The sequence below is a fragment of the Colias eurytheme genome, chromosome 19 (assembly GCF_061535395.1).
Source record: "Colias eurytheme isolate Ceu_HAF_F1 chromosome 19, ilColEury1 Martin Lab GWU primary, whole genome shotgun sequence".
In the NCBI taxonomy this organism is placed as follows: domain Eukaryota; kingdom Metazoa; phylum Arthropoda; class Insecta; order Lepidoptera; family Pieridae; genus Colias; species Colias eurytheme.
The window spans coordinates 8,101,320-8,126,660 of NC_142998.1; the positions used below are offsets into that span (position 1 = coordinate 8,101,320).

The 25,341-nt window shown below is 33.8% G+C and overlaps 1 protein-coding gene and 1 long non-coding RNA gene across 3 annotated transcripts in view; both read left to right on the forward strand.

Annotated features, from left to right (window-relative positions):
* Nucleotides 1–25,341, forward strand: part of LOC149900274 (furin-like protease 2) — a 208,452-nt gene that overhangs the window by 100,686 nt on the left and 82,425 nt on the right. The gene's annotated exons all lie outside the window — the stretch shown is intronic.
* Nucleotides 1,335–1,783, forward strand: LOC149900275 (uncharacterized). The gene is made up of 2 exons (XR_016457847.1): nucleotides 1,335–1,601; nucleotides 1,677–1,783. It is a non-coding gene; the product is annotated as an uncharacterized LOC149900275 (long non-coding RNA).

Sequence of the window (25,341 nt, forward strand, 5' to 3'; positions counted from 1 at the left end):
CAAAAAATCGGTCACCCATCTAAATTATGCCCCTTGCTTAACCTCGATTTTCATTTTTAGTGTTATAGTATTCATATTATTTTATTACAAAAACTTAACATTTTATATTATAATATAACTATTTGTTGTGTGGTCGTTGTGTGGTCGATGCTCTGAAATAACTTACATTTTTTTTTAATTGCTCAGCAAAAACGGAGTGTTTTTTATGCAGTGTATTGTGTGATAACCCTCGCTTTAGAGAGAAACGCGAAGAGATCAAGAAATTTTCTCAAGAAATTTTGCTTTCTTGTCGAACTTTTTTGTCTGCTCGAAAGCATCATAAACATAAATATAGTAATGTCGTATTACCGGAAAATTGGAATGACGACATAATCGGGTATCATTCCTCTTGTTATAAGGAATTCAGAGTGAAATCTCAATATTTGTGTTATCAACGGTAAGTCGATTGAATATTTTTTAATTTTATTTTCAAAATAAGGTAAAGCACGCAGCCGTTGCTCAGGAATTTGTATATCTATATATATGAATATAGATATACAAATACATGGAGTAAGCAGTTACTGATCGCTGAGCAGCTACTGGGTGTTTTACCCTATATGATAAATAATTTATTAAGTAGAAGTTTTCACATAATTATATAAAAAGCATGATAAAATTATAGCTATTTTTTTTGTAAACAATAATTTTACAAAGTACATTGTGCTTTACATATTTTACTAAAAATTTTGAAGTATAATATATAAATATATATATATATACATTTAAGAAGGGTTTATCGTTCAGTTTGTCCATAAAATGCTCTTAAACAAATAAAAATGTTTAAGAGTATTTTATAGACAAAATTTGCATTTATCGTTCAAGTGCAACAAGGACCTTACTATTTATCTCAACGGATGCAATAAAGAAACAAGTATAAACCCTTCTTAATACAGAAGTTAATTTAACCGCGTGCTTCTCATTTTCTCCATTGAGAGTCAGAGAGCACAATTATATTTGGAAATGCCCAATTGTTTTTGATGATTTTCCACAGAGCGTAAATCTAAAAAAGCACATGGTCGTACACTTAAAAAAAAAAGCTATATGCCATATTTTTACAGGAAATGATTACAATCCCGCTTTTTTCCGTAAAGGAAAAAAAAGACCTTTCAGTATTTTTAAGAAAAATAAAAATTTTCAAGAGGCTTTTATTCAACTCCTACGAAGTGATCATACAGTATTAACAACGTCAAATGAAATAGTTCGAATTATTGAAGAGTATGTATGTAGAGTGTACTCATTAAAAACCAAAAATGATATCAACAGAGGACGGTATGAACTATTTGAAAAAGGCTATAGATCAAAAGGTGGAAGTGAAAAAGTATTAAAAAAAAATATTATAGGATATGATCCTTCCAGTTTGCCACCAACAAAACAAGAATTGTTGCAACAAATTAAAAGAACGGTATTCATCAGCAATGTATGGTGTAATGCACACATGCGGTGCCCCACAGATAAAGTACCTGAAAATTATGGATGGACAATAATTGATGGTAAATACGAGTATTATTGGTTTGATGGTCCTCAAAGCCCATCCTTTGAAGAATTATCTTCTCAATTGCAAGGTACCCTATTAATATTATTGAAATTTGGTTTTTAATTTTTCGGCGACATTAATTAATTTTTTCATATTATTACAGATTTAGATACCACGGAAGATCAGAATGAAGAAGATACTGATGAAGATGAGGAGAGTGATGCCAGTAGTGAGGATGAATATTTTTCTGATGAGTCAGATGAAAATTAATTACTTTTTTATATAAAAATATCTACTTTTTCATGTATGTTACATAATAAAGTTGATTTATTTCAATAAATATATTTTCACTTTACCTCATGTTGCACATAGGAAAAAGGAAAATTACGATTATTGTAGGACTACGGATGCATACCAGTTTTTTTGTAGGACATTGTTTTATTCGGATAAAAAACACACTAATGTATCACGTGATACTTTTGTCCTACAGTTACTAATAAAAAAAATGGTCCTGTGGTATGGACAACTTAGGAGTCTAGGACTAGAAAAACGTTCCACGTAATGTGTAGGACAATGTGGGCGTTAAATTATATAATTATTAACTAACCAACAAAAAAAAATCAGCTGGTTAGTAATAATTTTTCATAACCTCGTAAATAGTACATGTTGCAAAAATGGGACCTCGTTGATCAAACCTAGCATTTTGTAGGACAAATATTTTTTCGGCTAATTTAGATTATTATTATAAGAATTATAAATAAAAAAACCAGTTAGTAATGAATTTTTGATAACCACTAAATCAACAAATTATGTTCTCATTACCCCTGTTAGCTACCACTTACGAAATTTTTGTACTAGCTAATGTTGGGCGTCTCGTCAAAATGAAGCTACTGACGAAAATTTAGCTTGTTAGTAATCACTTACGAAAAAGGGCGAGGGATCCCGGTCTAGATGTAAACGGGTAATGTTGTAGGGATGTTTATTGATAATTTGATAGTGTATTAGAGTTATAACTGTTGTACATGCTGGTCAAGGAGCTTCTTGTATCAGTAATGATTTTTTGCATATTGACTAAGACTATGACTTGGTCTTGAATTATTATTAGACGAACAGTGTTGGCTTCCGTACGTTAAAGTTGTTTTAAATTTTTGTTTTACAAATACCTATATTACAAAACAAATTTATTACTTAGATTGATATTATTAAAATTGATTACAATTTCCAACCTGTGTAAATATCCGAAGCATAAATCCTGTTTCTTTTTTAATAACCCTTCCCCATACAGCGAGTGTGTAATTCAATAATGAAATTGTTTTCACCGCTCAAATTTAATGTTAATATTAAAGGAAGGGTGCGAGTGTCTTCTAATTTGGCGTGTTACGTGGAGTGTTGAGCAATTTTGGGGTGACGAAGTGTGAACACATCTTAAGAAAATGTTTTTAAAGTATAAATAAACATGTGGCTTATTTAAAACTGAAAACATTTTATTTTTACCTGATGGTTTTTAAATTGAAATAAGATCTTTATTTTTCTGTATCATTACAGTTTCCGTTAACTGAATATTTTTATTACAAGCGAATGCTCGTGGTAAATGATTATAAAAAATAACTACAGAACACGGCTTCTATGTTTCAAGATTGCTTGAGCAGTTTTTATTGGTACCATAAATAACGAGCGTCTCGGTATGAAATGTAGCGACAAAAGGAGAAATGTGGATCTCCATTTGACATTTTATAATTTCTTGCCGCAGAAGCGAGTGTTTTATATTCAGCGACTTAAATGTTTGAAATGCGGCTATTTCGCGGAGAGTTCGCAGACAGGCCCTTTACCTCGTCTCGAGTTGCTCTCGCCCTTGTGATTGTGTGAGTGCGTTTGTGTGGCTTCCTGGATATAAAAAGAAATAAATGTATTTACTGGGACTGTTTTGATCGTAATAGAAGGCTATGATAGGAATAATTTTACTATTTCTAGCGTTCATATTCTGTACTCATAATATTATAGTAGGGTTTTTGTCTATCTGCTTTACAAATTTTCACTTTAAACCGCGAGAGGGGCTTGACGAATTTGTAAATACATATTATACATATTTTTATTATAATATAGGAAACTAGTTGGAACTAAAGGAACGGCAATATTTTATGGACCAGTGATTTAAGTAACGTACTAATTAAGGTGCCTATTTATTATTTTGGTTTATGTGCTGTTTCTTAAGAGGAAAGTCGCCGCTATTTCAGTATTGTAGTATACATTTATATCGACACAAAAATATCTATTAACCCAATTATTTACCTCCAAATACAAGAACTGATGGTCAGCCAATAGACACTCATTGCGTGACACTACTACTACACGACTAGCCAATAAATATTCCATTTCGCTTATCATTAATCTTGTCCAGCGCGATCCATTCAATTGCCGATATTTACATGGGGGTAAATTATGAAGTTCGATTACGGACGACGCGATAAGGTGCGCGTGATGTATGGACGTGCGGGCCTAGTTTTGCGGTTATTTTAAATGATGCTGATTGGTTTTTTAAGATATTGGTAGGTGTGTTTTAGGATTTGAGTTATGAATGGTAAAATGGTAAAAGAATGGTAAAAAGTGTCTGTTAAACACTCGTGTTTAGGCACACAATTTGCTACGAGAATAAAGAAAGTGGTACCTATGTACTTATAAGGTATTAAAATAAAATAACGTAACAATGTGGTAGTGACTCTTACTCTGTATATTAATAGCTAAGTGTAGTTAGTGCTAAAATTTATTTAATAAGAAATAATAACAAAAATAATGTTCAAGCGTTAATTTCTTTTATAACATCCAAATGAAGATTGATAGACAAGTTGATACAAATAAAAACTAAACAACTTGTAAACTTAATATTAACTTTATTTACTGGCAAACTTCACCCGTATTTTTTACACTTGGCACATTAAACTATGTTTTATTGCTGTTTTAAATTATTTCAGGCCTTAATGTCGGTTAGCGGATGTTAGAAGCCACAATTAAAAGTTGCCCCGGTTAGTTACACCCGAAGTTGGCTCATTAAAACTTGCCTAACAATCGCTACTTTCTTGTGTGTAACTAAATACTACTTAAAGTTCAACCGTGTTTGTCCTTAAGTCGAAAACGAATTAGATTGCAAGGCATTGGCTGTTACAGCAGAGAGATAGCGTATTGCACTTCTTTGTTCATATGTTGTTTGTATGAAACTTATATATAATTTAGGACATATTTAAATTGTATTTCAGTCGTGTCTCGTGTATATCTTTTGTACAAATTATACTTTTCGATATTAAAAACTGTTTGCTGCTAACATAGCTTGCTGTAAAGAGCCCGAAACGTCGTCCTTAAACCACAGCTGAACTGATCCTTCATGTATTAGTTCCGCAACAAATTGTATTTCGAATATCAGGCTTAGGCATAGCTTTTAGATGAAATGGTATAATACATATGAATGGAATAGAAATAGCTCCATAATATATTGTAGCCCCGATAAAAAGTTAAATTATAGTTTCAGGTCTTTTCACGCCTTTGAAATGAAATCCATGAATAACATTAACAGCACGCACTTTACGCAAGACTGCGGGTGCTGTATAGTGTACCGTGTATAGGAATGCATGTGCCACTAAAGCGGTGTAAGGCCGAAAGGGTCCGCCCTCGTCGTTTTTGCCCTTTAAAGAAACACCGCGAAAGGATCGCAAAACTCAAAGTACCTTTTGTAGGGTGAATGGGTCCCCACGCACTACAGGTGGTTGTGTTTTTTGTTCGCTACTGATGTATGTGTTGAGAAATGTTTAAATGAACGGAAAAGTACGGACCGCAGCGCCTATTTCAGGCCTTTGTGGCCAGCCGCCGCGGAACGGAGCTTTTTGTTTTGTTTTTTTTTTTCAGTTGTACAGGCTAATCCTACTTGCGAGTTGATACATTTTAGTAAAGTTTTGTCATTATATATATTGTTACACTGTTCATTTTATTGTGATGTTAAAAATTCTCATTCCTGATTAACAATATTTCGGCTATGATGCGAACAAAATTGATTAAACTAAATTTGTTGATTCTCTATCGTGTTAGTAATGCAGTGATTACTACTGCAGAAAAGGATTACAAAACGTCGGAGTTAATTCTATTGTAATACCGTTTAAACATGTTCACTACTCAACAATAAACAGTTTGTACAATTACTTATGTGTGTCAAGCTCAGCTTCACTTAATCAGATTTGCGATACCACATTGAATATGTGAAGTTTTGGCCATTACAATTTGGTATCTAGGTTAACAAATCGTTGACCAAGCTCATGACAATATCTCGTCCACACAAGCAAAGAATATCGTTTGAAACTAAATAGAAGTGTTGCGAAGTTTGCCCGCAAAGCAATTTAAGTGAAAGCAAGCGTGCTAAGCTGGCATCCGAGCGAGTAATCGTTCAGTATGTTTGTCCAGAGCTCGTATGCTCGGACAGTCGCCAAAAACTTACTTTGAGCTAAGAAACTCGCACTCGGCTCTGTTAATAATGTACGGTTTAAGCAATATGCTCGAAGTGCTGAAAATAAACAGTAAAATTGATTATGATAAAGGTACATAGGTAGTGCTGTGTCGTATGAGCTAAAATAGGAGCAAAATAATTCTAATTTTCATTAGACGGTAAGTGTAGCAATATGCTACGCTGCAGCAAAGTTTTGTTTTGAATATTTATTAGTGTCAGATATAAATTTTATGGAACTGAAGTAAAGTAAGGCATTGCATGTTTATTGCACCTATTTCAATGATCGTTTAATACTGACAAGTGTATGTACTTCATTAGCATTCTGTAAACTGCTAAGTCGGATGTGTATTGGTGTTCGGTGTGAAAAGAAGTCAATGCGCCAAACCACAGATTAGAGAATAGTTACTTCGTAAGCCAAACGTTTACGCGATAATCGATCTACTTCAACATCAGCCCATCTACGTTCCCGCTGCTGGGACACGGGCCTCCTATAAGTGCGGGTTGGCATCGATCTAGGTACTTAATGCATCAAAATATCGACATTTTTGGTATACATAATATATCTACATCAATAAATAATAAAATATTTGTGCGTTAAACATCTACCACTTCATCACGATGTTCACAGCACTAAATCTTTTTATGTTTTGTATATTGACACCAGACCCCGCTGAGTCGCATTTTTCTACATTTTTTACACTCAGCATTACTTCTATTTTCCGAGAGACTTATGTGCGGGAGTTTTGGCACGGGCCAAGATTTATGTGTCGGGCATCAAATGCACTCATAAACATTCTAACTGTTGTAAAACTTTGGTCGCGTTTGTGTACTCTGAATTGTGTTTTGTTTGAACTGTGACTGCGGAGTTTATAATATCCAAATGTTGTGTGGGTTGGCATACATTTGTATTAGTTGGCTTATATTTTATATTGAATAGGCTGGTGGCTTTTATGTAAGTCTTACTTTAATGGGGAAGCAATAGTAGAATTTATCTGTATAACTTGTTCATGTGGTATCTTTATTGTTGGTGCTATTAAAAAGCATTTTACATTAAAGCGTTTGTGGTAAATTTAGAAAATACTCCTGAAGTAAATGTTTTAAGTGGAAGGGAAGAGAGGCTAATACGGAAAAGAAAATCAAACATGGTCGCGGTGAAACGACAAACAAAGCAAATCGTCGGCTTTGACTTGAGTACACACTTTAAGGTTCACTTTACATTTGTGAATGAATTACCTTTTTGTTCTTGTGAAATGTGTTTTAGGGATGTGTACGTATATGTAGGTGTGTATATGTGTGGTATTGTTGTAAGTATAAGGAATTCATGTCATTGTGAGTTGTGACCTAGAACTAAATATTTATGCTAGTATAGATAAGATGTCCTTAAGTAAAGGAATGTAGTCGATTGTAGTTCAATAAATAGATTTTTTAATAAGTAACTATTAAGTACACTTTGACGAATATATGTGAGTGTTAAAGTAAAGTGGCAACAAATGAGTCTTAGTAGGTATTTTGTCTTCTGTTTCTTCATTATATAAACGATAAATAGCTTGCCAATAATAGTAATACAATAAGAATAGAATAGACGTATATATAAATGTGATTAATGATTATCTTTATATTGGTATTATTGGTACATTATTCTTTAGCCCGCTCACATAACATATTGCGAAAATATCGAGTAATCGACATTATGTCGATATTCTAGCGAATTATTACGAGTCAAGAAATATCAGATGATCCAATATTTTATTGTACGACACGAAGTTATTACGCTAATCGATGGCTCGAAGTTCGTAGCTCGTAGATATCAGATTGACGTGCAATTAATGAATAGCTGATTTGGGAAAATGTCCTAAAGATAAGAGTTGCGAATTAGGTGTCGGGACTCAAAGAGATCCGCTACGCTCTCATTTATATTTCTAATGTAGACGCTCTGATATAATTAGGAAGATTTTATCGGTAATTGCGTCCTTTTTCCGTCTATTTTCGGTTTTTCTGAACGGAATTGAATATTAGCTTGCGTGGGAACATAATGTATTTAATTGGATTGCCGCCTGATTTGGTCGGATATTCCATGCTGATTGTGTTACTTATTTTTATTTGTACTGTGCAAATTATCGTTATTTTCTCAAAGAAATGTTTTGTCTAGTCTCATTATGTGGGACGGAATTGTAATAAACGTAATAATATACGCCCTTGATCTAAAAGCGTAATACACATACGAATTAAACATGTTTATTTTTATTTAAGCGTTACGTTAGTACATAATTTTAACTTATTAAAATTAGTTTGATATTTATATATTACGACTCCTACTATCTTAAAAATGAAATATACCTTTATACTAATATCGTAAAAATGAAAGTTGTAAAAATGTTTGTTTGCTGTTCTTTTACGCAAAAGCAGCTGTAGGGATGCAGGACATTTGGTACAGTCGCAAATAGGCTACTTTTTATCCTATTCCTCCTAACTTTATCTCTGTATACTTATAATATACCTACACAAACAAATATTTTTTTTTAAAGTGCAAGTAAATATTACAAATAAACTGAGCGTATTACTATAATCATAACCTGTAATTACACAAACTGTCCAAGTGTTACATGCAGCGCGATACTGTCTTTCTCCAGCGTCTGTCAAACTGTCAAAACAGTCGCTGCCGGAGTACGGTTCGTTCGCCACGCTTATCTGAAGGAATACCACCCCGAAACAAAATACCAACACGCGTGAAATTAAACATTGCCCATTCCTTATTAATCGCCCCCCGTGTTCAGCTCACATTCTATTGTACACTTCAGTATTGAAATTGAAAAATGTGAATGATAAAAATGTATCACACACAACAAACAGTAAGATGGATTTCCATACTGATATAAAAATGCATTGTTCGCCCCACAATGGGAAAGATACGCATTATTTGCAATAATTACGTATTTAATCAAGCGTCAGCGCCATGATTAAAAATATAAAGCATCGGTATCGACGATCGTAAATTCATTCGGTTGTTCCACAGTTTATGTTGCTCATTTCCACGCCGCTTTTCGAGCCGTTACGATCACGGTTTTCATTACAAAATTTCCACAACGCTAGTCTTAATTTTCCCTTTATTTCAATCTTGGCACTTAAATGAACTTCTGGTGAAGAGCTGTTTGGAACGAAAACATTAAGCTGAAAGTTTTCGCTAGATAAACTCGTGATGAGATATTGTTTATATAGCATAATTAGCAGGTGTAAGTAGCTATAATTGTAATAAGAACTGTTGCTTGGAAATGAACAGAACTACAAATTATAATTCGTTGTATACAGTTGCATAGATATCCCTAGCGATAAGTAAAGCATATAAACATCTTGTCCTTTTTGTGTTTAATTAATATTTGCCACGTTTACCTGACAACAGTGACTTTATATTTTTGCCTCCAAAACTTTAATTCAATTTAAGGTAAGTCGCGTCTAGCGCTACATTGAAGTGCTGCTGTCTAGTCGAGTTTGCCGTCTACCTCCGCGGTAATTAATGTACGGTGACGGTGTACTCTTACAATTATTTTCTTGAAGCCGTGTAAGAAACGAGCGCAGTCATTAGGTCTCGACAATAACACTAAAGTTAGATGGGAATAGGGAACGGTACAGGGTAGGTATGCGGCGATGTTCTGTAGCGGAATTCTTCGTGGTTGCCTCGTTTTGTAGTCACTGAGATAGATATAAGATATTTTACTGGTTCTATGAGGGCGTATGTTTGTGAAAAGCTTCTTATAATTACTGTGTAAACAGTTTGATATTCATCATATAAAGATGATTCTGAAGAAATACTAGTTGCAATATTTTTATCAGACAAGTATTTAAAAAACAATCACAGACAATTTTCTAAAACGATTCAGTCCTGAAGTTTTGGATTTTCCAGTGCCCAGTAGATCTGTATTTTGTTACTTGCAAGTAAGAATACATTTCACGAAGGTAGTGATTTTAAATTTTCCCCGATGTGTGGCCAAACTGAATTGCTTACTCGGAATCTAGACTGCATCATGAATATTAAAATTTGAAGTTAAAGCCTTAATGCGCTGATGACCTAATTCTAAAAGCTTACCGCTCGGTCGCGACTTGCCGTAAATTGGGATGCTTTTTGTGAGAAAATATTTAACCAGCTTATTGTTCAATTACCGTATCGGCTACTTTAAAAATATTGGTTATACCAAATGTTCCTGTTTTAAATTATTATTTGTGTAAAATCAAAGACAAAATTTTATCGATGGTCTAGTGGTTATAGGGTCATAAGTTTTGCCTAGTTTGGTAATCGTGGGATTTGTCTGCTATCTTTTATTTATAGTTATAAAAGATTAATTCTGTACGCTAATATTCCTAATAGGTGCATAAGATTATTTCATATAAGACAGTTAATTTTTTCTCTCAAAAAGAAAAATAACTCCACTCCAGCCAGTAGTTTGTTAAATAAATACGACCCCTCCGGAGCCATTCTTAAAAACTGTTTAGTTTAACGTCTAGCCTCTTGTGAGTGTTTAAAAATGATCTCGCGTTAACTTTTATTTCTTAGTTTTGTTTTTAAAGTGAATATTTTGAATGTGAATGGGAAAGATTTTATCGCCATAATATACTCATATTAATAGAATGAGTTTTTAAAAAATGAAAATCTCCGCCGACGTTATTTACAGGTAATTTCATTTATTAATAACACATACATAACATAACAATAGGAATTACTAGTAACAATCCCTAAAATAAAGTATATAATGGCTCAGATAAGTAACTAAAACCCATCGAGTACCTTGTTAAAAAATTGGTAAATTGTTTATTTATAACATGCGTCTTCATTCGCGTAGTACCTATCCGGGTAAAATGTAACTTATGTTCTGAACTAATTATTTTCTACAGCTAACAGCCGTGATTTAGTTCCTTTAACATTTGTAATATTTACGGAACTATTAATATTATCAATAACTCTATCATATAATCATCAAATAGCTGCCAGCTAAAGAATTATTATGGTTGAACATCAAGTCACATTTTCAAACGAACAAGAAATGCCTTGCAGCAACAGTAAATTGGTGATTTTCTTATAAATGAATGTTGTAAAATGTTGCAGTTATGATTATGGCGTTGTTCCTCCATCTGTCAACATTATATCATCTATAATTGGATTTTATTGCAGTACTAGATTTCCGCCCGCGGCTTCGCCCGCGTTTTCAAAGGAAAACCCGCATAGTTCCCGTTCCCGTGGGATTTCCGGGATAAAAACCTACCCTATGTGTTAATCCAAGTTACCTTCTATATGTGTGCTCAATTTCATTGTAATCGGTTCAGTAGTATTTGCGTGAAAGAGTAACAAACACACACACACACACACACACACACACATACATCCTCACAAACTTTCGCATTTATAATATTAGCAGGATTAAAACTGCTTTATACATCATCTCTCTGATTAAATTTTTTATTTATTTATTATTTATTTATACTCTTTATTGTGCTGCCAAAATACATAAAATACAAACAAAACTTATTCTAAAAGAAAAACAGCACAGAAGGCGGCCTTATCACTTAAGAGTGATCTCTTCCAGGCAACCAACTGATAGAAGGATAAATAATAAACTAGAAATAGGAGGTAGGTAGGTAGAAAGTATACGCAAAGATAAAAATATAAATATAATTAAGTATTTGATTTGATAGATCAATTTTTAATTTATCTATCAAATCAAATACTTAATTAAATAAATAATAATATTACCTTCACAATCGCCTAACAACGGTTTAGAGCAATCTTCCGTATCCTCTCCCATTTCACGGAACCGTTGTATTAATTAGTAGTAGAAATATAAGGTTATTTATTATGCATACCATGTTTAAATTAAAATTTATAGTTGAATCGTTTCTACCGCCTTAAATACGTATATATCATAATTTATTTATAATATTATTTTTTATTGACTTATCGAAATTTTCCTGAATTATAGAAATTTTCCCCACAGAGATTTTCCTGTCTTATCGAAATTTTCCCGACTTATGGATTTTTCCTGACGTAAAGAAATTTTCCTGGCGTATAGAAATTTTCCTGGCATATAGAAATTTTCCTGGCGTATAGAAATTTTCCTGGCATATCGAAATTTTCCTGGCGTATCGAAATTTTCCTGGCGTATATAATTTTTTTTGACTTATACAAATTTTCCTGACTTATAGAAATTTTCCTGGTATATAAAAATTTTCCTGGCGTATAGAAATTTTCCTAACGTATATAAATTTTCCTGGCTTATAGTAATTTTGCGGGCTTATAGAAATTTTCCTGGCATATAGAAATTTTCCAGACGTATAGAAATTTTCCTGACTTATAGAAATTTTCCTGGCTTATAGAAATTTTCCCGACGCATATAAATTTTCCTGACGTATAGAAATTTTCCTGACGTATAGAAATTTTCCTGGCTTATAGAAATTTTCCCGACGCATAGAAATTTTCCTGATAAATTCGCATTAGTATGAGTCGTTTCACCGATGTCAAAAGTTACCCATGGCCATGTCACATTAAAACTAATAAACACACTTTCGCATTTATAATATTACTAGAGGTCCGCCCCGGCTTCGCCCGTGGTACATATTATTTCGCAATAAAAGGTAGCCTATGTCCTTTCTCGGGTATCAAAACATCTCCATACCAAATTTCATGCAAATTGGGTCAGTAGTTTAGGCGTGATTGAGTAACAGACAGACAGACAGAGTTACTTTCGCATTTATAATATTAGTATGGATTATTTTGCTCAAAATTATATTTTTATTTTTATTTTTTATTTTTATTTTCTTTATTGGAAAACATACAGAGACAAAGACAGAGATATATAAAACAAAAAAAATCTTATTAACTAAAGATACATGAAAATGCCTCCTTATAGTGTTTTCACTGGGAACATATGTTATTATTTTTGCCAACACTCAGCAGTAAGAGCGACAAGAAGTAATATTTATCATGCGTACATAAAAACGGAGGTAAACAAGTATTTGCAAAATCTTTACACATTAACATTCTTACATGTTCAATAGCAATTTTTTTACATTCATTTTGTAAGACGAAGAGGAACAAGAAAACATATCAAGATCATTCATATAGGTAGGTATTATAAAAACTGGACATTCTGTGAAGAGGCACACGAAGACCCGTATTGGTTCTGGCGGTCGGTATATGAAATAAGTCTTTTGAGCGTGTTGATCTGGATGGGATGCGATAATTTATTAAGCTAAGAAGTTCTGAAGAAGTTTATAGCAATTAGTTCTTATTTCTATCACATTCTTTGATATTGTTCAAATAAAATATATGTTCAGATAAATAACAAATGGCTCGCAGCTAAAGTAAATTAATGGTTTTCTTATAAAACGTGATGCAGTAATGAGCGTGGTTGGTAATAGGCGGATCCACATAGCGAGCAGCCTCGTGAAGCAATCGCTGAGCAAAGCAGCTAGATCGTGGTTCGTCCGAGGAAATCGCGCGTGTGAATTTCCGCGCTCAGCGGACATATGGAACCAATTTAGCGAATTTCTACTTAAAAAGGCCGGCAATACAGTCGCAATATCTCTGACGTTGAAGGTGCATAAAAACGATGCTGATATCTTACTATGTGTAGCGTCTGCTCTATTGCCTCCTCGCTAATAAAAATACCACGTCCACACAGACCGAAAGATTCGCGCAGCATTGCTTCGCGAGGCTGCTCGCTCTGTGTGGACCCGCTTAATCGACTGCAGCATTGATGTCACGTAATTAGTCCCGTCTAATTGCCGGCGACATCGTATGATCGTTGAGTTCGGTTGATTCATGGCGTCTTTAGTATTCGAAGAACGTTCTAGAAATTAATTTACGGATGTGTGTTTTAAAAATTTTATCGCTATCAAATTTCTGGCGCAGTTGTTATAGAACGTCTTGGGTTGTTTCTATAATATTATTAATATTTTCTATGAATAAAATAATACGGAAACGATATATGAATAGCGTTTTGTATTTTAACATTAAAACAGGTAGGTCTCTTTTTTAACTTTATTTCTCATCTGCACTCTTCGTTTAAACGTGGCGTAAACTTTCTTGTAACACTAAACAAAACACTAGAACGTATCGTGTTATATTAGAAAATAGACGATACTGTCCACACACATATCTCCAGCATCCGAGGCAGCGGACAGTTATTAAAATGCGTTTTTCTTCTCCAAAACCATACATTGTCCATTTTCAAAGTTCCCCTCAATATCGTAGCCGGCGTGGTGATAAATTATTACTAACGACGATAGCTCCGATACATAACAGCCCTCCATAGCACGAAGCAGTAACGATCCTACATTCAGAAATTGCAATAGTCATATGTCACTAAGCAAACGAATGTATTCGTGTTGGCCTGCGATTGCCAGCATTATTTGATCCTCCGTTTCGGTTTAACTCTATATTATTTCTATAACAGGTTCGTGCGGGTGGAGCTCTTAATTTTTTGGTCGGTTGCTTCTGCTATTTGCTTTAAGTGATGACGTTGGCTTATGCGGCTGTGGCACAATGAAATGACATATTTAGAATATTATACGGAAAAAATCTGATTTGGGACACTCAGATATCGATGTTTATCGTACCATATTTCATATTCTTATAAAAATTAATATCTATGGTTAAGCATACTTTTTATGTTTCTGTGGTATAGAGACAAATTAACATGGCTTACTAAGCAAAGACATAACCTTTACTCGGTTTTTATTCAATTCTCTTCTTTATAAAATGAGTTTGATATCTTCAGTTCTATTAAATAACATTACCTTCAAAGGTTCATATTCATATTATATTCCCAAGTAATTATCTATTTATATATGTAAGTATTTCATTGAGATACTCTATATTTTCGTAATAAATAAAGTATTGTCCAAAGGTGAACTCTAGGGAATACGCTTGCTTCATAGAACTTACTTTAATGGATTTTCTCCTGACCTAGTTGGATTATTTTGTACAAAATCAGCTCTATGCGTTCACGTTAGGTCGCAAACTGAAACACGATAATCCCCACAAATTTTGTAACTCAAGCATGCAAAAGCTATTGGAGCGATGTTTTTGTAATTTAGCAGAGGGTCGACCGCGTCGCATTGAGACATAAGTCAATTTGTAGGAGGGGAATTGGGGTAGGTTTAACCCGTTGGTTTAAGCAAAGTGAACGTCGCAGTGGTCGTTTAATAATTTAAGATTAGTGGTGCGCTCACCTCTGTAGGCAGCAGGTACGTAGGTGTACGGCGGCCCAGCGACGTCTAATTGGAGCCCGGTTCAAATTGATCACGTCCTAAGCACGCTGTTTGGCGATTGTGTAGTGTGATTACGTTTGCAATTTGAACCTGAGCCAGTGCGGCCCGTGCTCGTTAGCTTTGCACGGTTTTACAGTGAAGATGTGAGGGAAGGTGACCGCAAATGTTTATTAAATTTTATACTGGTTTAATATAATGAATTGTGTGCAGTCTCCTCTTTATTTGACGTGATATGGGGTAGATGCATTTCACATCTGTTTCACCGAGCAATTATTTTCTTTTCAAGACAAGGTTGATACTATTTAATAAGTTTGAACGTAAAAATTAACGCGCTATCGTTTTTGGTTTAATCAACATGTTTTTGTTTGTTTAGTAAGCTTTTGAAAGATAGCTGTGTATTCAGGTTTATGATTGATCATCCGGTACTATAAATATATTTAGGTCATTTATTAATTGCGCGCAGATGGCGGTTATTAATTCCATTCAACTGGTTATTAAATGGATGTTCTATATTTAGGATCATTCAAAAGATGTTAATTAATACATCATACGTATATTGAAAGGAAAACTTGCCTCTTGAAAATTTCCTAACATGTCGCTAAACTAAACTTTAAAATTTGTTGCAGTATTTAAATTATAAATAGGATTTTACTTAGTTGTTTTGGTGTTTATATAGAAATGTAATGCGATCTTTAAGTATGTTTATTTATTTCGTATTTTGACGGAGTGAAATGAGGACTTAACCCACTAATTCTCTCAATGCTATGTACCTAAATGTAGTTCATTATAAACGACATGTCATGTGATTATTACATGATAATACTAAATTAATTGAACTCGTGTACTTGTGTAGTACCGAGTAATGAGTATACATACACACGGAATTCAGAACATCTAATGCATGAAATCTCACATCAAACTGAATATGCCCGTATGATAATTATATCTGGATTTCTGTAATCAATCTACATTGACGTTATCTAGATAATTGTTGGACTTTATTGTATAATAAATTGTGAATTGTTTTTATGACTAGGTACTTTACGAATTTTTATATTATTTGGCAGAGATGTAGCTTATATATATCAGAATAACACATAAGCTGTAGAAATAATTGCGCACGGGTGCGTCCGCATGGCACAGCTAGTTTCTCTATAACTACTTAAAACAACGTTACATTAAATTACCAAAAAGCAGCACATTGCTCGTTTTAAAAAGAACTGTAAGTTTTAATATTATTGCCGTGCTTGTACAAATTACACTCCGGTCTAATGTCGGGGAATTGCTACGTGCATTCTTCTACGTTTCTGTGTGACTGGAGCGATTCAATTGGAAACGTCAGCGTAAGTGTTCTGTCTAGGTGCCACTGCGGGTGCGGGGATTTGTGTGTGTGTGTGTCTTGTAGAGCGAGGTGGTGGTTGTATGAGCGTGTGTGAAGTATTAATTATGGAAGTGGTGATAAATCTGTGTTATAACAATAATGAATATCCGTTGAATGTGGTATTAGAAATGTTATTGTATTTTATTTACCCTAATCCGTTTTCATCAAGTACTGCTTTCTTCGCCGCTTCCTGCCCATTCTTTACTGTTCACGAATTTAAGATCGATTCGCATGAAAACAATGTTACGTCCGCCTTTATAAAATACAAGGGTATATCCACTCAATGCATAATGAGTTCAACGATGGCAGCAACATTAAACACCAACAACCTTATACAGTCGGGATGTTGTGTTTGCGCTTGTGTTCAAACGCCGGCAAATGTTTAACTTGACTTGTTAACGTCATAACAAATATTCGATATAAATTGGCCAGCGTCTAAGCGAAATTCATTAAACTCGTAATATGTTCTGTATAACCGGTGCCGCAATTAAAAGTTGGCTGGATGCTGTCGTTTTGATTTAAACTTTTGTGATTTTGGTCCGCGTTGGCTGGATTTTTGTGCGGATTAGTCTGGTGTATATGTATGTTTTAATATGATGCCTGTTTGGAAAGTTTCGATCAATTTATGCTAAAGAGATATTGAGTACTTACAGGCATGAAATAGGGCATGTTTTCAAAACGAATTTTGTCTTAAAGTTAGTAAATGATTGTAATTAGAAAACTATTACCTAACATAAAATGTTTATTTGATAGTATTGGCGTTCTATTACTATTCTAGGAATAATTTCAATCCCAAACTGTTTATAGTACAAAGTGCAGAGGTAAATTCGAGCGAATTGATCCTACGTTTGACTACTGTGCACGTGTGACAATGGCTATTTCATTACACCCTTAATTAAAATAAAGCCATACGACAATCGTGCTTAGCTTGGCCATTAGCGATACTATAATAGCACTGGATGCTGTTAACATCAGATCGTTGTCAAAGGTGCTGTAATTATATACCGGGAAATGCGATTGACTATTGTTACCATTGTTATAAATATAGGCGTGATTGGTATTGAATGTTATAGGGTGAATTGAAAATTTGGTAATGATTCTTGCAATTTATTATATTGATCGGTTTAAAAGGATTGTGATGTCTCAATTAAGTTTACGTTCAATTAGCGAAACGATGTGACAAATTGTATTACGTTTTTCCTAGTTAGTACTATTTCTTTATCAGCTGAGGAATTAGAAGCATTAATTCGATTCCTTTTATAGATGTAGATTTGGTATATTAGACGTCTATTGTAACTCAATAACTACCATAACTAACCATTTTTTCCATTATTTATAAATTTATATTTATAAAAAATTATAGCATTTTAATGCCATAAAAACAAAATATCAATTTCAACAAAAAAGGTCGTGTTCCATCGTCACAATATTGTATTCACTGAAAAGTGTTTCATATTGGTTGAGATGGTTGTTAACCATTTCAATAGATGGCGCGCGGTGTGTCCCTTAAGACACATAAAACTGAAAGAATAGAATAAATTCGATTGCTCTGGCGGGTCACGAGTGGCTGAGTTGGTCAGGCATCCGCCCTGGAATGGCGCGAAAGGATGCGGGTTCGAGTCCCGCCTCGTGATCGAATTTTTTCTATTCTTTATAAATTTATATTTATAAAGCATTTTAATGCCATAAAACCAAAATATCAATTTCAACAAAAAAGGTCGTGTTCCATCGTCACAATATTGTATTCACTGAAAAGTGTTTCATATTGGTTGAGATGGTTGTTAACCATTTCAATAGATGGCGCGCGGTGTGTCCCTTAAGACACATAAATTTATAATAATTAATTATGCATAAATAATTTCCATTTGAATGAAAGTGTAGGTTTTGATGTGTTGTTTGAGAAATGAAATGAGTTCAACTTAATCGGTTTGTACTCGTACGGTGAGCTTTTGCGTACATGTTATGTAATTTCTAATATTATAATTAAATGGCTGGGCTTTTTGTAGATGTCGTTCATACATACAAAAGCTGATTTTTCCTATAAATGGAAGAATTTATGACGTGACGTGAAAATAACGAAAGAAAGAAGTATTTTCGACATAATAATGTACATCGCTGTTTTTAAAATTTATTTATATATACATTTCATAACAGCAAATTACGGCACTCTGATGAATCTGTGACATCAATGTAATATGAAAAATATGATAATAATTGGGTTCGAGCTCATTATGTTATGACCTCATCAGTGTAACTTTTGAACGTTGTGAAATTTTCAGAGAAAATATTTATGGCTGTTGAATGACAGGCCCGTTTCGGTAAGTAAACATATCACTTATATATATTTTTTCATTTACGTTAAACTCGATACATATCGATGGATAAGAAAATGAAACAAAATGTTATTCTTCTTCCTAATCTTCCGTATCTTAATCGTATTGGTATTCTTAAATTGATAATTTATTACTATTCGATCAGATATTAGAAAATGAACGTTTATTTTCAAAATTGTTCATCGCATTTCAATCTAGAGAATTACATAATTAACTAAACGTGTACACGAATATTATAGACGCTTACATGTTGCGTAATAAATGTGCAATTAGGCGGCATTCGGTGTGATGTTTCCATGAACAGTAGGTATTGAGTGCACATTCAAAGGGTTGTCGGTTTGTTGTGAGAATTACGGAGTTCCCCAAAGTTCCCGGCACGCCCGTATTTGTATGGCGAAGTTTGCGGTTATTTTTAATTAATGTCGGCTTCGAGTCCGTTCCGTGACTAAGGAATGCTTTGTACAGAGCGATTCTGACTTTTAGCGCGCCGTAAAAAAGCGGGATGAAATGCGGTTGTGTTCAGGTATTTTAAGGATAGAAATTACACGGCAATGTTTGTAAGAAACCTCGTTTCGTTATTGTCTTGTGGCTTTTTCGCAGCCGTCGGCTTCTAAGTACCAAATTCTTACCTATGCTCTTTTTGGCGCTTTGTATATAAATGTTTTAACATAATTACTCAGTCATTATTAATTATTACCTAAATATAGTACGTCGTCTTCTATCTAATCCTAGAAATTGATTGTTCCAGGCATCAATTAGTACGTTTTGATTGATATGCGTCTTCATTATTCACGAATTGGCCAATACGTAATGCTATCGATGCGATCTAAACTACTATTTACTAGTAAAATAATATATTATTTCCGTATATATACGTTAGATCAAAGTGAAAATTACGTTCCAACATGGCTGCCATTTAACAGTTATACGCTTTCAGCGATGTTTTCTGTCCGAACTAATGGACTATAGAACTCGATATGTAGCTAATGAAAAGTGCAAATGTTGCGTCTATTTATTATTTCAGTTTGTTTGTGTAAACATCGAATTGGCTAATAGTGTTTGGCGAGCGTGAATCGGAGCTGGATTTTGTTGTTAACATTTATTAGTTTTAATTGATTGCAATCGTTGATGGTGATTTAGGAAAACGCATGTTATATACATAAGGGCTTTATTTTGGTAGAATATGCACATTAGTTGTCTTCTGTCGTCTTTGATTTATCGTTTATTGAAGAGTAGGTATGTGTGTTTGATTTTAGTCATATCGGAATCGAAGCTTGGCTATAGCACAACAAATATTACAAGTTCATTATGCCTCATTATGATCAGAAGGATTTGAAATAATTACTTCCTTATACTTTGTTTATTTAACAAGAACAAACACAAATATATTATTATGATTGCGAAAGCGTAGGTATTAATAATCCGATAACCCGACCACTTGGTTAGTTTTCTGAGCTGTAAACTACGATTAAATAATTCTTCTTAACAGATGTAATCTGCGCAGTTCAAGCGAGGTTAAGTGCCTAACACATTAGGGTTTCCCTCGTTGAGATATGAATGCATCCATTAAGTGCAGTCAGGCGATATATTATATAGCTTTATAATAAATACATTTACAACTGTTTTGATGCTATCTCTGTGGTACAGGTAAAAGATTTTATGAATGTTGTTGTAGTTGATTAACTGTTTTTAAAAGTAACAGAAATTGATTTTGTTGCTAGAGGTTTTTTGGTTTATGTGTAAATGGTCCTTTATGTGATTTGTAAGTTTTTATGGATTAAATTATTCGAAATTGATTAAGGAGTGGTTAGAATAATAGCTCTATATACATTACTTTATGCAACGTAGATATAGATGTATTTAGTTCGTTCTATTTAATTTAGGAGGTCCTATTCATAATATTCATTCTGTGATACATTTCTACTGCAGTTATTATTACGTACCTACATAGGTGGAGATACCTAAAGAGTAACGAAACAATGAATGTAACTTAGCAGCGTTGAATGGAATGATCGCGAACAACTATGCCGTTACGGAGCACTGAAATATGTATTATTGCGCAAGTTCTCTTTGATGTGACAAAGTTTTCGCTTCACGTCCGCTGCAACGAGATATTATGTATGTACTAAGGTATGGATGTTATATGGTCGTGTGTGTGTGTACAGATATGCGTTATAGATGGGGAAGAGCGTATGTGTGAAAATGTTTTCAGATTTCTATGCATTACAGGATCAAAATAGCGCTTTACGTCGATAGATATTATTAAGGATCAGTTTTTCAATGGAATTGAAATGTTTATTTTCTTGGTATCGTCGTCATGCAGTAAAATTACTACATGGATAATTAATAAGATTAAGATAATGAAGAATTATTCTGTGTTGTAAATAATCTTTCTGTGTATTTTACAATGTCAAGAAATAACTAAAATACCGACTAATATAATATCAAATAACAACACGACTAAAAATGTCGAGTTCATTAGTACGAAGTCTCGGTCTGCCGCTCTCCACTAAAAATACGTAATATAGCAAGAATGTAATATAGTTAGCGAAGCGTTACTTTAAGCGTCATACATTTCCTACCATCTGCATATTATTGTATCTACAATATTCATGCATGTTCCGAGTTAGGACTATATTGAAATATCAGTGTCGATTCCGATGTTCGCCCGCGTTGTTACGAGCATAGTTCGCAACTACGAGCATGTGACGTCACGTTAGTAGTGCTCTTTGCGAAGTCACTAAGACTTTGGTTACAGATTGCGTTATATTGCAGTTGCGGTACAATAGTTACTAGTTATAGTTAATATATTTATGTGAAAGGAGGAAATCGTTTAGATCGATAATTCGTTGTATATTACATCTTTTTTACATCATCTTATTATTTAATAGATATTTTTCATAACTTCATTATCAATGTTTTGAACAGTGTTATTCTCTTTCTGTTTTCTATAATATAACAATTCAGTTTATTTCCTTTTATTTTACGGAAGCTGTGCTAAATCAAATTTGAGCCTCGTAAATTATTTTATATTATCAAAATTCAATCTATCAAAATGTCAAAAAATTAATAACTTGTGAAAATTATAAAATCATTTTGATGCTTTTGCCTTGAAACTTTTTCTGAATTAAAGTAACTTTGTAGGTGCGAAAATGAAAGAGTAGAGGGAATGACAGTTATTTAAACTTCACGCAGACGTCATGAACTAGGTTCTAGTTTTATTTAACTGAATGTCAGCGAATCAATTTCAATTGAATTAAATGTAGGTGTTATTTTATAATTTGACTTTATAATAATTAGTATCGATTTAATTTGTAACATTCGTACTGTGGTATCCACTTATTTCAACCCACGAACGAACTTAAAAATAATGAAACCTGTTTTTTTACTGGGTAGGTATATTGATAGTGAATAAATCGATAGTAAGAGTAGAATATAAGTCTAAAATTTAACCTATTTGATATAGGAAGTATATTGAAGATAGAAAATACATAGTAGGTATACAGGTAACCCTCTGTGTTTCTTGCACGTTGAACACGAAATATAGGTACCGGTACACGCAGTGTGCCAAGACGAGGCGAATACATAGTCACGAGATGCTTAATTGAAATAACAGTCTTTGTGCATGAAAGGAGGTTGAGGACACGATGTTTTTCTGCACTACAGCGTTTGAGAAATGTCCCCTTTGTGACATACGACGCCCGCCGCGAACGACGACTTAGAAAAACAGGGTTGTTCTAACGATACATCTGTGCAAGCCTTTATTTGTTGGTTACTCTTTGTATAGGGGATACAATTAAAATCTTGAAGGCACTTCTGCCATAATGCCATTTGTGAGAAGTTTTTTACCAAGTTACAAAACATGTAATTTAGTTAAGAGTTGAATTAAGCGTAATCCGTAATCGTCAATGTGTCGCTAGGAGATGTAAATTCTAATGATATGTTACTATCATTTCAATTACAGTGCATACAATTGCGAATTCATAGCCGGGCATTAACATTTTACACCCATCAATACGGGCCCATTAGTAATTCAAACATATACACATTTAAACAATTATGTGCTCTGACACATGAGCGATAAAGTTTAATATGATGTGGCAGAGTAACATACATTAGGCTGATTGGCTGACCGATGACCTAGACTAGGCAGATCATACTAGCAGCTTGTATGGGCTTTTATGTTAAGCTAATTCGGTTTAGTGGTGAGGCGTTTTAGCTTGCTGTGAAATGGCTCAAGGGCTTATCGGCATGCGTGACTGGCTAATTGTACTAATGTGCTGTGATTGATCGCTTTGTCTTGCTAATGCGGTTTTTTTGATGACAATTAAAGTTGAATCGGTGAAGAGTGGTTCGCGATGTCTATTTGAGTTTGCAGGGTACTTCTGGATTTTTATTTAAAATGTTTTGTAGGTACATTAACTATTATTTTTAATATCGTAGATATTGATAAAATGATAAATGATTTTCTTTCCGCTGAAACTTTTTTGCTAGGTATAATATTTTAACTGGGCACACATCGAAAATATAATATGACATGGGTCGAATACGTCATATAAAATATTCACAAGAATAGGTAATTTTTTCTAGTTTCACACTTAGCATAATATCAAAACCATAGAAATCTAAATAACAAGACACATAGAAGTGCTAAAATGTCATAATTCGTATGAAAACCGCTGTCGCCAAAATCAACACATTCAAACCGAAAGCTAAACAGTACACACAAGTAAACTATGCCTTTTATTGGACAGCTTGATTTTAGTGAAAACTTACTTATCTATTAAATTAAGCTTTTGAATATGTATCCTAACGCACGAATTTACGGTTTATTTTAGAATAACATCCCTGAGTATATGAGACTTTTTGCTCCAATACGAACAAACGTGATAATAAGAATGGTCGACTATGTCATTCATTGTTATTTCGATTACTATGGTGACGCTCGTAATACTTGTAAATATTCTATAATTTTAAGGAAAAACGGCATTATTTCTAAAAAAAATATTTTCCGATGAAATATTATTCCTTTATAAGTATAATTACAACTTGTGGAAGAATTTCCGCAATGGGAATTGCTGAAACACACCATGTATACACTCATACGTCTCCAGAGCAACTGAACAGTGACGAATGCACTGGTGTTGTGCAAATCACCTGAGTGGCGACAAGGTCACGCACGCTTACGACTTCTAGTGTCTTGTTATTTAGATTTCTATGATCAAAACTGAATGATCGACATTTGTTCCAATAAACGGACTATAAAAAAAAATCTACTTTTCAACCATTCTCATTCTCCACTACAAAAACATAAATTATTAGATATATTAAATAAGGTTCGCAAAGCCAATATAATGAATGTTCAATTCATTTGTACCACGTAGTTAGTACATATAGATATGTATAACTCGACAAATGGTAACGGCCGCCCGGGCCGCCCGGGGCGCGGGCGTCGCTGATAACATTTATGTAAAAGCTATGACCTACGGCCGCGTGCTGATCACTAATTTATGATATTAGAGGTTAGGCTGTGTGTACACTGTGCTGTTCATGCGTTGAACTGGTACAGGATTACGCAGTGCATGTGTTGTTGGTTATACAAGTATTGAGAAAATGAAGTAAGAGGTAAAGGTGTACACTTTGCAGTATTCGTTGTGCTAATAGTGACTAATTAGTGTTGAGACGTTATTCGATTATTTGCGAAATGTATTTGTTTTTGTTAGCAGATAGGTAACTTTCCTACTGTATTTTTGTTAATTACAATATGAATAATTCATCCTAAAATATAAAAATAATAATGAAATATAAAATTCTAACATCTCCTGAACCGACCGAAACAAAAAAAATATTACATCTTCAATTACATTTGATTAAAATGAATAGTGTAGTAATTATATTATGTTCTTGAAAAGCGGACGAGATTATTATTTTTGCTCAAGAGGTTATGGTGCACCGGGGCTTTGCAGCGTATGCAAATATATGCAAACATACTCAAGCTCAAGCATTATCATTTTGCGTTAATGCCAGCTCGTATAAGTCTTTATTTGTTAAATATTACGAAAAACAAGAATTAGAACAAGTTAATTTCAATAAAATCTATTGATATGAGTTGTCATTATGTAGATTGCTATTTTGAATACATCTAGTTTCGCAGGGCTCGACCCATTTGACTCCCAGTAAGTGACCTTAGTCCATAACCCAATACCTAATGAATTATATTAGTCACAGGATTAGGGTGCGTGGAGACTTAGTATCAAATGCAAATGTATGCAAAATTGTTTTATTATTATATGAGTACTAGATTTCCGCCCGCGGCTTCGCCCGCGTTTTCAAAGGAAAACCCGCATAGTTCCCGTTCCCGTGGGATTTC